The sequence below is a fragment of the Anas platyrhynchos genome, chromosome 2 (genome assembly GCF_047663525.1).
Source record: "Anas platyrhynchos isolate ZD024472 breed Pekin duck chromosome 2, IASCAAS_PekinDuck_T2T, whole genome shotgun sequence".
NCBI classification, from domain to species: domain Eukaryota; kingdom Metazoa; phylum Chordata; class Aves; order Anseriformes; family Anatidae; genus Anas; species Anas platyrhynchos.
In genome coordinates, this window is record NC_092588.1 from 64,346,339 (window position 1) to 64,362,245 (window position 15,907).

General features: G+C 42.4%; 1 long non-coding RNA gene across 1 annotated transcript; it reads right to left on the reverse strand.

Annotated features, from left to right (window-relative positions):
- Positions 1–308: 308 nt before the first annotated feature.
- Positions 309–2,861, reverse strand: LOC140001719 (uncharacterized). Its single transcript, XR_011807216.1, has 3 exons — positions 2,037–2,861; positions 1,644–1,764; positions 309–632 (listed from the first exon to the last, which is right to left on the reverse strand). It is a non-coding gene; the product is annotated as an uncharacterized lncRNA (long non-coding RNA).
- Positions 2,862–15,907: the final 13,046 nt, after the last annotated feature.

The following is a 15,907-nucleotide window of genomic DNA, read 5'->3' on the forward strand; positions in this document are numbered from 1 at the left end:
TCCCCTACACTACCCTATACTCTCCTATGCTCCCCTCCCCTATCCTACCCTCCACTCCCCTAAACTCTGCTCCCCTACACTACCCTATACTCTCCTACGCTCCCCTCCCCTCTAACACGCTACACTACGCTATGCTATGCTACACTACCCTATCCTACCCTCCCCTAACCTCCCCTACACTGTCTTCCCCTGCCCTCCCCTCCCTTCCCTGTCCCTACCCTTCCCTCCAATTCCCTCCCTTACCCTCCCCTCCAGTCCCCTCCCTTCCTTTTATTCCCTCCCCTTCCCTCCCCTCTTGTCTTCTTCTCTCCTCTCTTCTTTCTTTTGGGTAACTTCAGATCGCTTCAGTCGTTCTCATAGCTCCTATCCCTGGCTGATTCACGGGAACCCATCAGCAGCAACCAGAAGTGCTCCAGCTGCTGTGTCCCTTGGCGAGTTACAGTCTCCAACTGGGAATCGCTGACTTCCTTCTGTGGCTCTGACAGGTGCCTTGCAGTTCCACCGTGGCCTGGACGTGTCCTCTTGCTGTGTCCCCACCTACAGCGCAGCTCTGCTTAGAAGCAGCAGCAGGCTTTTGAAGATGTCCCACTCCTTCCATTTTCAATGGGTTAGCTTGGCTAGCCGGGTGGTGTCTGTCAACAGAAGACAGCAAAGAGATTTGGGTTAGAAACAGCTAACTGAGTAGTTCCTTTGCACAAGGGCAAGGACTATTTACCCCTTCCTAATGGAGACTGCAGTGTCAGAGAGAACGACAGGTCCTTCAGAGAGCTTGGAAATATCCCTTGGGGATGCTGAGTCCAGAGGAAATCTGTCTAAAGTACACCATGGAATCGCTCTGAATTACTTCCTAGCAGAACAGAAGCATGTGGCCGATACGGCTTCAGCTGGTTGCAGTGTTCTTCTTCACCTAATACCTAAATTCAGATCAAAGGTCTCAATGCAGATGGAAAGATTGAGAACTATAGAAATCACTGATGTGCTTTGAGAACTTCTAAGAACTGAGAACTAAATAAATCCAATGGTGTAACATTAAGGATTGGTTAGAAAAGTAAACGTTCAAAACAAGTAAAGGAGAAGGACAAGTAAGCTTTCTTAAAGGATCTATTCTATTCAAAGGATCTTTAAATAAGTAAATAAGTAATGAAATATATACGCAGAGAGATGGATAGATAGACAGAAACCTAAGAAACTGCTGCGCAGGTTAGCTTCTTGCTCTCTTTTCTCAAAGTGCTAGTGAATACAGCATCTGTGTGCGTTGCAAGCATTACCCTCAGTCCACTGCAGGTACACACGAGAGGACAGCCTGCAGGTTGCGGAGGCAAAGAAACTGCTCTGGCTGGATGTGAAGAGCCAAGACAGAAGTTGCTGTCAGGGGAACGATACACAGAGGGGATGGATGAAAAACACGGAGTGCGCTTCCGACCTTCACAACTTCTAAGCAAGTGGAGATGAGGGTGTGGAAGAAGCAAATCAGCTGCTGATCGAGAAGCAGCCTGAAGATTGCCCTTAAGCAGGGCCTTGCATTCTTTGTTTTTAGAGCATTGCTTGCCTTCAAGTGCACGATCAGGATTTTATTAACTTTGATTAACTTTGATTAACTTCTACCACTACAGAACTGCGCCCGATTCCTTCACAATACTTACGGGTGGTAATTGGAAATATTGGTCTGCATTCTCTATTTCCTTCTTCATCTCAATTCTCTTTTGGCCTGTGAAGCTTTTTGGATCAGAGGAGAAGATCCGCTGTGATACGGAGTTTTGGATACTGCAAAGGAAACGAAGAATCGTACTGACAACTCTTGTCAACCTCACCCGCAACCATCCCAGACAAGAATAGCGAAAGAACACCGCTTTCTCATGGGAAGCATAAATTTGAGCATAGGTGTCCTCTAGCTGAAGCGAGGTGAAGCAGGTTCCAACCAAGGTGAAGGAGCACACCCAGAAGCATTTCCATAAAGCTGTGTTTTCAAACAAACGGTTTAAAGACTTAGATTTTCTTACAAGTGAAGAATGAAACAAGAAAGAAACGAAAATTACCTGGACATCCAGTTTTCCTCTGGCTTGCTTTGCTTCTTTCCGAATCTGAGTCTGGAGTGACAGTCAGGGAGCAGCATTGTGCAGAAATGCCAAAGCCTCCCCAGCTTGTTGTACCTTCATCAACAAGGCCTTTGATACTGCCGCCTCCTCAGCAACATTAGCAATTTCCTAGGAAAGCTGGTGTCCACCAGGTCAAACAGGAATGGGAAACCCCTCTTGCCACAGCTTCACACTCACACCAGAGCTGGCAGGACAGGCCGATGGACGGAGAAGGGTCTGGAAGAGTGTTAGAAAATAGACTTGAAACAGATTTCCGTCAACCCAGGACAAATTCCTTGCTCATCCCTTCCAACTGAACTCGAAGTAGAAGGAGGTGATCCCAAGCTGCACTCCTGACATCTATGCTGCAAAGTCATCCAATGTGACATGGTACTGTACCAGCCTGTTAGGAACAGAAACAGGACTTTGAAGGTTATGCTGTCCACCAGCTTGAACGAACTCGCTCCTAGGCGCAGTTGTGTCCAAGCCATTCTGTTGCTAGGCGTGTTGTGCAAACAGACAGCTGAGTAGTGGGGAGAGGACGTGCTGCTGTCTGCAGTGTGACCTCAGCGCTTACCAAACAGTAGGGAATACACAGAGAAGGGCGTTAGGAAAACTTCAAGCCCCAGATACATTGTAGGTGGAAACCATGTTTCCCAAGATAACACTGGACACAACTCCATAATCAAAATGTGTTCATTTCTTGGTTCATCCAACTCCTAGGTTTTAGGTTTAAAACGTTTCTGTCTTGGCTTAAAGCACTCTTCCAACCTCTATTTCCAGTGAATCCTATGATTTCCTGCAATAGCTAATCCCACTTTTTCTTTTGACAATCTCACAGTCTCTTCTTTTTTACCTCTCCCCAAGAAACTTAGCACTGCTCTCTTCATACTTGACAACTAGATATGGAGCTGTATCAGCCAGAAGGAAGTTTTCTTCACACTTTCCGCTTCTTATGGTATCTGGACTCTTACCTTTACTTTTACTCGCCCTTCCTACATTAGCACAAAGAAAGCTGTTTTGGAGATCTGACGTCTTGTTTTCCAGAAGCTACCCTGAATCACCTTTACGAGAGCTGTCCCACGCTGCGAGCACAAGTCTTGCAGTTTGGCCAGATATTTGCCTTCCAAGTCAATAACCAAATCTCTCAAGTTAACAACATGGAATTAATGGAAAGGAAATCCTTTTATTTTTATTTTATTTTATTTTATTTTATTTTATTTTATTTTATTTTATTTTATTTTATTTTATTTTATTTTATTTTATTTTATTTTATTTTATTTTATTTTATTTTATTTTATTTTATTTTATTTTATTTTATTTTATTTTATTTTATTTTCCTAGACCAAGAAGGAATGAATTGTGGGGAACAAACAAAACTCATGTGAAAAATGAAAGGACAAATGTTCAGGTCAGGCAGCTTGCCCACTGCAGTTGCTACCCTGAAAGCAGATGGAGTGCATCTTCATACACCACAGCCTGAGACACTACTCGACAGGCCAGCCCATGTGGTGCAGTCCATTGCTGTCCTGAATTTTAACATGACAGGGGTACTCTTAAGCCTCTTGTTTATGCTTTAGGACTTGCGGTCTATGGGAGGACCACGGCACACTCTTCTCTGTCTCCCCTTATTTGTTGATCGTCCGTAGGAAGAAGAGAACGTGCAGAGGCCCTCAGCCGTACATTGGGTCTGTTCTCACTCTGTGCAGCTCCATCATTGAGCAAAGTACCAAACTTGATCCTTCTGTAAGGGCTTGACACAAACTACAGAATACTAAAACGAAGCATTCACAACAAAACCACACTGTTTTCCCCAGCCAAGCATCAAAACACTTACAGAAGGGCATGGGCCCTCTCTGTGCACCTCGAGGTGAGATCCACAAATCCTCACGTGGTTTCATCACATCCAGCACCCTTCTCTGTCCCTCCCAGCTAAACGTGCACAGAGGCAGCTGTTCCCAAAGTGCTGTGGTGACATAATTCCCTTCTGTTTCTGAAGTCATCGCCGCAGGCGCCTCCCAGTGACGGCACAACACTCTCTGTTGCTAATGCGTCTGTCTCAGAAACAGCTAGAGAAGTACCACTATGCCCAAACTGACTTGAATTAGAGTAGTTCCAAGATTATTCCCTGCTCCCCTACATCTGTGGAAGGTGTGTGATCAATCTGTTCCTTGAGAAAGGATTACAGGCAAAAAGAGCTTGATTCTGATACGGTGCCCGCACTTGGAAAGCAGTTCACCTTTGATTTCCATGTCAGAAAAAAGAAGGGGAAATCAACAGTTCTCTTCCTCTGAGCTGGGAATATGAGATCACCCCAATTCTGCAGGAAGCCTTAAGAAGGAAACTATGCATTTCCTTGTTAAACATCTTGTTTCTTCGGAAAACTTTTCCAGTCCTTTGCAACTGCGGTGGTCTGAACCGGGTGGGCAGCCGAGTTCCACCACAGCCGCTCTCTCACTCCCCCTCCTCAAGGGAAAGGGGGAGAAAACACGATGCAAAGGGCTCAAGGGCTGAGATAAGGACGGGGAGATCGCTCAACAATTATTGTAAAGGGGAAAGCAGACTCAGCATAGGGAGATAGTAAGAGTGATTGCCTACTACCAACAAACTAGACACGTGAGAAACAAAGGAAAGAAACCCAAAACGTCTTCTCCCCATCTGCCCTCTTCCAGCTCCTCCTCCTGAGCAGCGCAGGGAAACAGGGGACTGAGGGCTGCGCTCAGTCCCTGATGCTTTGTCCCGCTGCTCCCTCAGGGTCCCTCCCTGCCCCTGCTCCCCATGGGGTCCCTCCCACGGGATGCCGTCCTTCCCCAGCTGATCCCACACGGGCTGCCCACAGGCAGCAGCTCCTCAAGCACTGCTCCCACACGGCTCCGTCCCACGGGCTCCATCCATCCATCCCCCAGGAGCAAACTGCTCCAGCACGGGTCCCCCACGGCTGGGCGGCAGCTCCCCCCAGACCCCCTGCTCCTGCGGGGGCTCCTCTCCACGGGCTGCAGCTGCGGCCCGGGGCCTGCTCCTGCGGGGGCTCTCCATGGGCCGCAGCCTCCTCCAGGCCACATCCACCTGCTCCACCGGGGGCTCCTCCACCCACGGGGGGGCTGCAGCGTGGAGATCTGCTCCGTGGGGGACCCATGGGCTGCAGGGGGACAGCCTGCTCCACCGGGGGCCTCTCCCTGCACAGCCCGCAGGGGAACTGCTGCTGCCTGCTTGCTGCACCTCCTGCCCTCCTGCTGCACTCCCCTGGGGGGCTGCAGGGCTGCTTCTCACTCCTCTTTCCCAGCTGCTGCTTTGCAACATTTATTTATTTATTCATTTATTTTTTGTTTGTTTGTTTGTTTGTTTCTTTTCCCCTTCCTTCAATCTGCTCTCCCAAAGGCCCACCTGGCATTTCTCCCTGGCTCAGCTCTGGCCAGCAGTACGTCCCTTTTGGAGCCTGCTGGAGCTGGCTCTGATCTAACACGGGGCAGCTTCTGGGCTCTGCTCATAGAGGCCACCCCTGCAGCCCCCTGCTACCTAAACCTTGCCAAGTAAACCTAATATAACAGACTGACCAAGAAAATGTTTCCTGATACACACACAGCCTTTTTAATCTGAGTCATCCAACCCTTCCTATTTCTGCTGCTGGACTTCAAAGTAGTCACCTCAGATTCTTATATTTGGCTTACTGACTGCAAGCTCGACATAGGATTAATCATTTTAGTTTGATTCCACCTGATAACCTGTGAAACAGCAGTATGAGAAGATAAGAGTTTCCAGGTAATACTGTTTGCACATAAGTAATGTCTTTTTAGAAATATTGATGCCTCAAATAACAGGAGAAAATGGTGACAACCTCTGTGAGTGGGAGGGAGGATAAGCCATGCCAAAAGCCTTTCTCATTAAATTTTTTTCAAAAGATTTGAAAATCCTTGCTGAAGACTAAGGAAGAAAATCAAGGACTAGGGCAAAGAACTGCAAGGCTATCATACTTCATTAGCAGAAAATGTGTGCCTTTGTAGCACAGCAAAAAGCAACCACTAGGCAGAAGCTCATCTTAATGGGAAGAAATAAGGATATCCACATGCCAAGTTTTAACAAAATTACCCACATACGGTTTTGACCAGCCTGTCAGTGGGAGGCCAAAGACAGCCTGTGTAGACTGTACAGAAGCTCTTGAAAGTTTCTAGGATGTGTCACAGAGTTGGGTGATCTGCATTTTATGTTTCTGACAACACTGAGGACTGGCTCTGTGACTCCTGAAACCCCAACTTTTAAACAAGTGAAAGGATTTAGCTTCTACTTTGGAGACTAAATGCAGTTAAGTTTTGTCATTAGCAAAGTTACAACCTCAGTATACTGCCATGCTGAAGACTATGCAGCTGGTGCCATACACACACAGTATAATGTAGCTTAAACAGTGGTCACATCCCCAGATGTAGGGCTCAGAGTATAACACATTTAGATATCTTTATTGCCTCCTTCCAGGCCTATATAAATGATGCTCAGCTAAACAAACCAAGTGTATTTTAAACCAAGCTACATATATAAAACCTGCACTTCTTAGGTGACACCACTACGATTTGCGATTTGTATCATTTGACAATGCTTTTTATTAGAGATGCAAATGTTAAATGTAAACATATTTGCTGGACCCTGGAATGGGACCAAAGTACTTTTCTGTCAGAGCAGTAGGAGTCCAGGTTGTACAGGTCAGAACTGTGTCTTTCACTTGCCTTTTTGCTCAAACAGATCAAACATCTCGGTGCTTAGAAATAGAGGAGAACATTGGTGGCACAGTTATTACTTAAATGACATATAATGACAGAAATCAATCACTACTTGAAAACAAGGGATGTTGAAAGGATGGAGCTACTTTTGAGAGTTAGACATGCTGGTGTAATTTTATGGTACGTATGAAAAGCTATCTAGACTCTGAGACATAGGGGACCTGCAGTACCATTCTGTGAGTAGAACTCAAATACCTGGACTACTGAATGCAAACCAGACCAAAAATACATTATATATTCTTCACCTCCAACAACTGTCAGTGAAATAGGAATGAAAATAAATGTATGATGTTGTGCTTTAATGGAAAACATAACTACATCTTGCCTCAAAGGAACTCTGTTACTTACGTCTTGCTTACTAGATGTAGGAATAGCACAATAATTCATGATAAAAGATGCCAGTTCTGAAAGTCTGGATCTTATTATGAGGTTACTGAACAAGAAAACAGTACAAAAAATAACAACATTTCTGACAGATAAGAAGCTTCCTCATTTAAGAATCCTGTGGCTTGGCCTGATTATTATATTAGCTTTTGGGGCTTAGGGGATTGATCAAAAAAAATCAGGCAAAACTTTCTGCAGCAATTTAAGAAATAACAAAATGTACCAACCCACTCTGCAGCTACAGGCAACAGTTCTCACATGCAGAGCTGACAAGGAAGAAATGTTTGCTCCAAAATTTGGTGCAAAGCCTGCCATCTTAAGCTGCATTTATGGTCATTTTCAGTCTCATGAGTTAGTGTGCATATCCCTGACTACACATCAGGACAGCATTGTAGAAGTGGGGGAGGCAGGATGCAGAAATGTATTATCTTCCACTGTGATCCCAGTCCTACAGAAAGGAAATTGGGATATGCAAGATATACAGCAGGGATGGGGCATCTACAGCTTCTCTGCGCAACCTCTTCCAGTGCCTCAGCATCCTCATAGGAAAGAATTTCTTCCTTGTATCTAATCTAAATCTGCCCTCTTTTAGTTTAAAACGGAAACATTTGTCATGGATTGATAGAGGCAAGGGCTTAATCAAGTATATACTTACACAAAAGAGGTTGATAGCCTGGAATAAATAATTGCTGTAAAGAAGTCAAAATGGGAAATCTCTTTATAGAAAGAGAACAATGTAAATCTCTACATAGGATAGGTGAGGGGAAGGTAAATATTACACCATGGAAAAAAAATGAGATTATGGAAGGACAGACTATGAAGTCATGTTTATGTTTCACTATGGTCTTGGTTATGTTTTACTTGCTGGCTTGACTTTTAAAATTCTGCATGGAATTTAAAATTATATATAAGGATACAGAGAGTTTTGCTGAAAGATTTTAAGAAGAAGAGAAGTTTGGGGTCAAAAATTGAGGGAAGACAATCCAGTGAGAGAATGGATGAACAGAGAAGACATGCCACATGTAATAGAGAGCAAAGAGAACAAGACATGGGGATTTTTGTGGGACAACATGATGAAGAAATTGTCCTGAAGAGCATAGGATTCTAATATCTGAGTAGAAACATTTTATGTCCACACAGGCTAGGAGTTAGCACCTTTACAAGGGAGGTCACCACTGTTTTATGGTGATTGACTTGGATTTGGAGCCCAGCTTCACCCTCCAAAGATGCAAAAACTTCAAATGTCTTTAACCTGCCTGTCCTATACCTCAAAAAGACAGTTTATCCTCAGACAGAGACCTTCTTGTCAAGAGAAACATAAACCAACCGAGCAATGCACAAAATGTAAATCCTAAAACAGATTAACTCAGACTCGAAGATCCAAGAGGACTGTTGAGTTAAGATGTGATTCTCATTTTATGACTAAATGATTGCCATATTACTCGATTATGTAGGCTAATATATTTTGTAATGGTGCATATGATTTGGTTTGCCACTAGATGTTCTTTAGAATTCAGTCATGCTCAGAATGAAGCAAATTGTCAGTAAAGCAAAATGCACATTAACATATTTAATCCCCTCAGACACAGAAGTAATTTATAAAGTTTTGAAATGCCAAAGTATATACAAGCTAAAAGCAAAGGATATTAATGTATTGAAAAATAAAATATTCACATGAAAAAGTGCTTATAAGAATCAAGGTAGGACATAAAATAGCTAGAAAGAAAGGAAACTACTATATAAGAAAATATGGACAAAAAGACAAATGTTAACCCTACTCTCCTTATTTGAACAAACCAATAGGCTGTTTGTACAAATAACTTCCATAATATTATCACTTGGAAAATAACAGTGATATGAAATAATGGTAAAAGCCCTATTAGTCATCTTGTATTTACTAAAGCTTCTTCCAACATACTGTCAAATTACATCTGATAATCCCTCTTGAAATAAAGAAGAATGTTCTGGACAAAAGGAAATAGCAGTCTCTAGAATAATGTGGATGCAGAAAGCAGGAAAAAAACAAAACAAAACAAAAAAAAAAACAAGTATTTTACACAGATACATGAGGATGAGATATTTTTAGTATTGGGAAAGATTTGGATGCAATTATTTGTCACAAAATAGGTAAGGCAGATCCTGTTTTTATGTCTTGAAAAATATGATTAAAAAAAAAAAAAAAAGAAAAAGCACACACATAGAAATAAAAATAAAAAATCAGCCAATAATAGAAAGGAAAAACACAGCCCACAAGGCCTCTGATCCATTTTTCCTACTTCATGAACACCCACCTAAAATATATGCCAATATGCCAATTGTTTTTAAACTGCAGCACTGAAAAAGGTAGATCATACTCCCAGAACTCATTAGATATTTTTATAATATAATCTGGCAAGATATCAAAACTGGATGATGTCATAGTTTACCAGGAATACTGAACACTTACTAAAACTAAGAATACAATGCCATTTTCTTTTCATGGTCTAGAGGCAAGCCCCCAGAAGATGTGTGCAATCAAAGATTTGCTCCAATGGAAGTATAACAATTTGTATCAGCTCTTATATGCCTTGCGTGTCTAGAGAGAGATTAGGTTTATTTTAGGAATTCTCTGAGTCATGAATTGATTGAATAAGGGAAAATAACATTTTCCCATATGTGATGGAAACAGCAAGAACGAAAACATATTCTCTTCACAGATCTCAGAAAAAAAAAATGTTTAAAACATTTCTTTGGCATTTTCTAGAACATCAACATCTCTCCTATGGCATGAGAAAATCTGCTTCGTATCAGAAGTTACGTATTTAAAAGGGAATCAGCTGTTTAGATACAGCGTTTGATATAGGAACTGACGAAGTTACAAAACAGAGATCACAATGACTCTTATCTATGCTAATCACCACCTCACACCATAATTTTTTATCCACACTGATGCCTTTTATCAGGAAAACTTGGGGATAAAAAACTTGGGGATGCATTTTATCAGGAAAACTTGTGATAACCATTCCATTGGTATAAATGTTGACAGATATACCTAAGCATGACAGAATGATGACAGATAATGTCATTCAAACATGATGAGAATCTGGCTCTTTGGTTTTATAAATTACCTGCTAGTATTTCAGTTGTTTTTATACCATATTATAAAGTAAACTTTTTTTTTTTTTTTTAAATATATAATTATATTAGTCATTCCTTTTACTAAAAGCTCGATAAAGATGACTAATCTTTGATGCAGTTGGATGCAGGCTGTAATAAAGTCCAAGTAAATAACACAAAATGCTTTTTTTGGCTCCAGTAAGAATGTGCCTGTTTCTTTTTCACTTTCCCTTGAGGCTAAAGTTTTATCCTTTATTGCTCTCCTTGGTATTATGCCCTGGTGTTCACAAGGCAGAATTGTGCTACAGGTGACAAGACAGTCTATTAAGTCCACAGTGCGTGCAGACTCTTACAGACTACCCGAGGGTCTATGCTTTTCCTTTTTACCAATATGCTGCCATACCTCAGTGACCTTGGGTTCCCCTCAGTCCTACAGAGCATTCCTTTGCTGAAGAGCTGCGGTTAAATAAATAAATAAATAAAATCCTCATTAAGAATAAGGTTTTACCATCTGTTGCAAGTCTCGCGGAAACAGCTGAACTAAAATGTCTTGGCTTCCTGGGGTTCTGAATGCTTCCAGTACAAGTCAGGTACTAATGACAGACAAAAAATTAAGCAAAAAGCCTTTGGAAGCAGAAGAATGTAAAGCCATTCTCACAAAGTGCAAAACAAGAAGCAGAAAAGAGGGTGGATAAAAGTTATCTCAGCAGCTCCCTTTTGTTTCTTGCTTTATATATGCTTTAGGGTGACTTGACATCATTTATCAAGAACACATACTACTCCTAGTCTGGGAATAATACACAGCTCCCCAGCTCAGTACAGCTGGTTTCTGTATAAAGAACCTAGGCAACCTGTCAGCTCAGATCTGCCAACTTTTTTTTTTTTTTTTTTCCCCCCTCTGGTATAAATACTACTAATTCACAGGATTTTGGGAAAATAGGACAATCTGAGAAATGTAAATGCAATGAATACTCCTTGAAGTGAGTCATGGGCTCTTTCAGCCCATGGTTGGTAGGTCGATTCTGTGCTGGGCCATGAGCAGCTTTCCAGTCTGCACTAGCGCTCTGGGCTGTGGTATGGGTCCTGAGTTAAGGATTTGTAAATGTGGAGGGCTGAGAATGCAGAGTTGAAGAATCTATTATTTGTGATGAGGAAAATGCAGAGCAGGCTGTTCTGCGCCAGGATAGAGGAGATAGATGAAGAGTGATGGAGCAAGGCTCTTCCTGGATGTCAGTGAGAAAGGCCCAACAATAAATGGATTAATAAAAAAGCTGTTTTAGAAAAATAGAGTAAAGAGAAACATATAGACTGTGAGTAAATCTTCTGGGGAGAACCTCTTATTCATGCAGCAGCAGATGGAGCCTGGATGGATTTACCCGCTGCAAGCTGTTCCGATCCCATCCATGGAGAAATCCTCCTTTTTGGTCATTTGAACTGTTACATGTTGTTCTTACAACACAAAAGCTCTGTTCATCATTTCTAATGTCAGACAGAAAGGATGTGCACATGAGAACTACTTTCTATGCTGTCAGATATAGTCAATGCCACACAGGTGGCATCACTGCCAGTGCTGCATGGGAGCTGCCTGCAGGCTCCTCAGCTAGGAGCAGCTGGCTGAGGTGGTCCTGTGGTCATGGAGCTTGGACCTGCAGCACTGCACAGACCTGTGCCAGCACAGCTTAACCATGACATGGAGCACTGCTTCCTCAACGTTCAGCTCTCTCCCTGTCAGTATCCAAGAATCTACCCCTGCATTCGCACAGTTTACCTGAAGAAGGGGTCAGAGATTCTGTTCGGAACAGCATCCATCTCCTCAGCAATGGTGGTGATGCACAGAACAAAGTTCCCAGCAGACACTGGAGCAATTTCCCAGTAATGTCAGAGGCCTTGACCCAGACAGAGCTCTAGGAGGAGGCAGCTGTCCATGTCTTGGGCTGCAGGGAAAGGTGCAGGCCTGTTGAGGAGGCTGGGGCAACAGAAGATGGTCTTCTAGCCTACTGAAGATGTGTGCTCATGTTACCAAGTCAAGGGACTGCAGGAGAGCAGCAGGTGTTCAGTATCAGAGGTGATGAGAAAAAGATAGACTGGATGTTCTCTGAGGTCCTGCAGCTTCAAGTCAACTCCTGTCTATACCAAAGGAGGGGCAGACTGAGTCTATCTATCAGATCAGCAAGTGGATACTCCCTTGGTGGTGAAGGCCAGAAGTTGGCAATTTCTGGCACCATGAGGGAGACGCTTTCTCCATCTGAAGATCTGCAGCTACAGAGTAGTTTCATTGCTATTGTAGCTGATGGGGAGCTATGCTTGGTGAAGCATCTGTGCTGTCTTGGCCTGAGCCACACAAGAATAAAAGGTAGTGATGAGTGTTAGCAGTGGGAGACTCCTTGCTGTGGGTGATGGAAGCACCTGCTTGCTGACCTGACCTCTTGTCCAAGTTGGTGAACCCAGCACTTTGACAGACTGCTGAAACTTGCCCCTTAGACTCTTATCCCCTGCTGTGCTTCTCCATGGGCATCAGCAATACTTCCAGGGGAGTCCTGGAGCATATCAATCATGACTACAGGGCTCTGAGGGTGATAGTCAAGGATTTGGGGCCAAGTGGTCTTCTCTTTGATCCTCCCAGTGAGGGAGAAGAGCTTGAAGAAAATTGAGAAGGTCCTGTGGGTCAATAATTGTTTTTACAGCTGGTGTTGGCAGGGTTTTTGTTTCTATGACCCTGGAACCCTCTTTGAAGATGAAGAATTGCTTGGAAGAGATGGGACCCACCTGGTAAGATGAGCACAAGAGTATTTGTTATTAGGGTGGCCAAACTGCTAGGAAGAGCTTTAAATTAGGGATGATGAGAGAGAGTGAGGATAACACTCAAGTGAAAAAGTAGAGCACTCAGTTGGCAAATAAAGGTTTGTGGGGTGATGTGATCAAAAGGGGCTGATGAAGGTTCAGCCCAAGCACATGTTTATAAATAAGGAACTGTCTAAGGACAGCATTACAGGGAAAGCTCTCATATCCATTATGGGAAACCAGCACAGCAGGAAGCACAATGGGATGGCAGATGACCACAGAAAAATACAGGCACATTGTCCAAGTATGCAGAGGTAAGGTTAGGAAAGTCAAAGATCACCTGCAGTTGAATCTGAAGAGGGATGTGAAGGGCAATAAGAAGGACTCCTACAGGTCTATCAGCAGCAAAAGGAAGGGAAGTGTAGACCTGCAGCTGAATGGGGGAAGGGGCTGGCACTGTTGTGGCATCTCCTCTTTCTCCAAAGCCAACCTGGCCAAAAAAAATGGGTTAATATTGCTCTTCTGGACTAGTGAGCTGAACTGACTACCATGTTGAGATGAATCCAAAGCTGGTGCAAGTAAGAAGCTGGAGCAGAGGTGGTGGATGCAGGTTTCCACATCCAGAGAGGGAAGTATGAAGCAAAAGAAAAGTTTTGCTGTTGTTGTTTGCAGGGGAGATGGACTTCTTGGATGGAGGAACCGAGGAAGGAACTATGAAGAATGTTGCAATCCAATTTGCCAGTATTATTCTGTGAAATGACAATTTTTCATGTACTCAAAATAAGGTAAAAATTCGATCTAGCCTTGCCTAAGTTTGGTTATGTGGCAGCATGAAAGGTAAATACCTACTCCTTAAGTATTATTACTGCTGACTGTGTAAAAGTTTACCTCACATTGCTTCTCATGAGTGAATTTCAGTGTGTGCTGCAGGCTGTGTTTGGCATATGCTGCTTCTGCTTGGTTCTTTAATAAAAAGCTACTTGCTGAATGCCCGGTAAGGTTTGCTAGTGCAGAGATTGCTTTTGCCCTCATTTTCTAGACAATCCTGCTTTGCTATTCTATTTCTTTATAACTGAGAGTGGAAATTTAAAGAAATATGAATCAAAACAATTTGCTTCAAAATGCATTAGCATATGAGAGTTAAAGCTCTCATATCTGGAAATGCCAGCCTGAGTTATGTTGTAGGCAATTGTCTAAATGATTAACCTGCTACTTCTTTCACTGTTTCTATAAAATGTTCCTTCACAGTTTCTCCATTTCATGGTGTTTTCCTGATGCAAACTCACTTTTTTTTTTTTTTTCCTGTTTCATCTGGTAATTCAAAATAACTATGTCACTTGCAGATTAAGCTAAACAAGGCAGACATGGACCCTCAGAAGCATTTAGGCAATTTTATAGAAATGAGGTTCCTAACTTATTTTGGTGATTTAGACCATGGTCTTAACAGTTCTCTTCATATCTTCAACAGTAACTTAGACAAATCAGGCAGGTTTCATCTCTTGGTGGAAACAGAACGAGATGCCTAGTTTGTGGCTTTCTGCATTCAGGAGGTGGAAAACAATAATGAAATATATCTTTGTTCAATAATTGTGTCTGATATTTGCGGTGGACTGTCTGGCTGTTTGTTACTTAAAGTTATTTTACCTGTACATTTTCACATGTGAAAATTATCTGTATTTTCATAAACAAAGTAGTTCTATATAAAGAAAGGAAGAACATAGATATGAAATTTGATTGATGCATTATTATTTTAACTATTAAAATATTTAATCAGTGTTCAAAGACTATGTGTTTTTTTGTTGTTTTGTTTTTTGTTTGTTTGTTTGTTTGTTTTGACCTTTTAAGCATAAGAGGGAGGTTAAATTCCAGCTTTGAGTGCAAAACAGAACTTACTACCTTAAATCTGAATGTATATCAAAAACTTCTATTCAGTACACCGAAGTTTCCTATATCTGAAATAGTTAAACTGATTTACAGTTGGGATTTTTTTCCTCATGTTCAGTCAAGATTTTTAATTTCTAAGTTTATTTCTCAACAACAATTATTATTTGCTCTTAGGTTTTTGTAAGAAATAATGCTTTCCTTGTTAATGTTTTCTACAAGCTAGTGTGGCATGAAGTCTGCTTTTGAGCTGCTTATTTAAGCTGGGCCATATTAAATGGAAAGCACTTCCCAGCTCTGCTTCAAAACATAATTCCTGAACCCAGGAACCACTTCATAGCCACCATTTATACCCAGTTTCTCGATTTCCTCCTGGCACTGAGCTGCCTAGCGTTGAATGAAGTGTAGTCTCAGTTTATGGGTGTATAAAAAAAGGAGTCATTATGTCGCTGTTCAGTAACACAGTGTCTCCGAGTGAAGCCCACAGCCTCTTTGTGCCAACAGATTGCGTTACAGATGTTGCCAAGTCCAGACCACTTGGCTGCAGGCAGGCTGTGCCAGAACTGCTGTAGCCCGTCTTTTGGATAATAGCACGGATGGTACTGCCAGCTAGGAGGGGGGGATGTAGCCTAGCTAGATGCTGTGTGACGACAGGGAGGAAACAAGACCAGGCACCTGCAATTCATGCTCTTACTTTCTTCTTTCCCCTGTAGCTCTGGGGTCCATCAGATGCTTGTTTTCTGCACTTAGCACAAGCAATTGTGCATTTCTAATACAACTCTATTGGGCTATTTGCATTTTCCCCTAACTAAAATCTGTGAAAGATGTAGACTTGCAGGCTAGAAGTGTACTACTTTCCATACCTGTACTTCCTAAGTTACTGTAAAACAGCAACAAGTAGCAAGGAAATTTGAAATTATC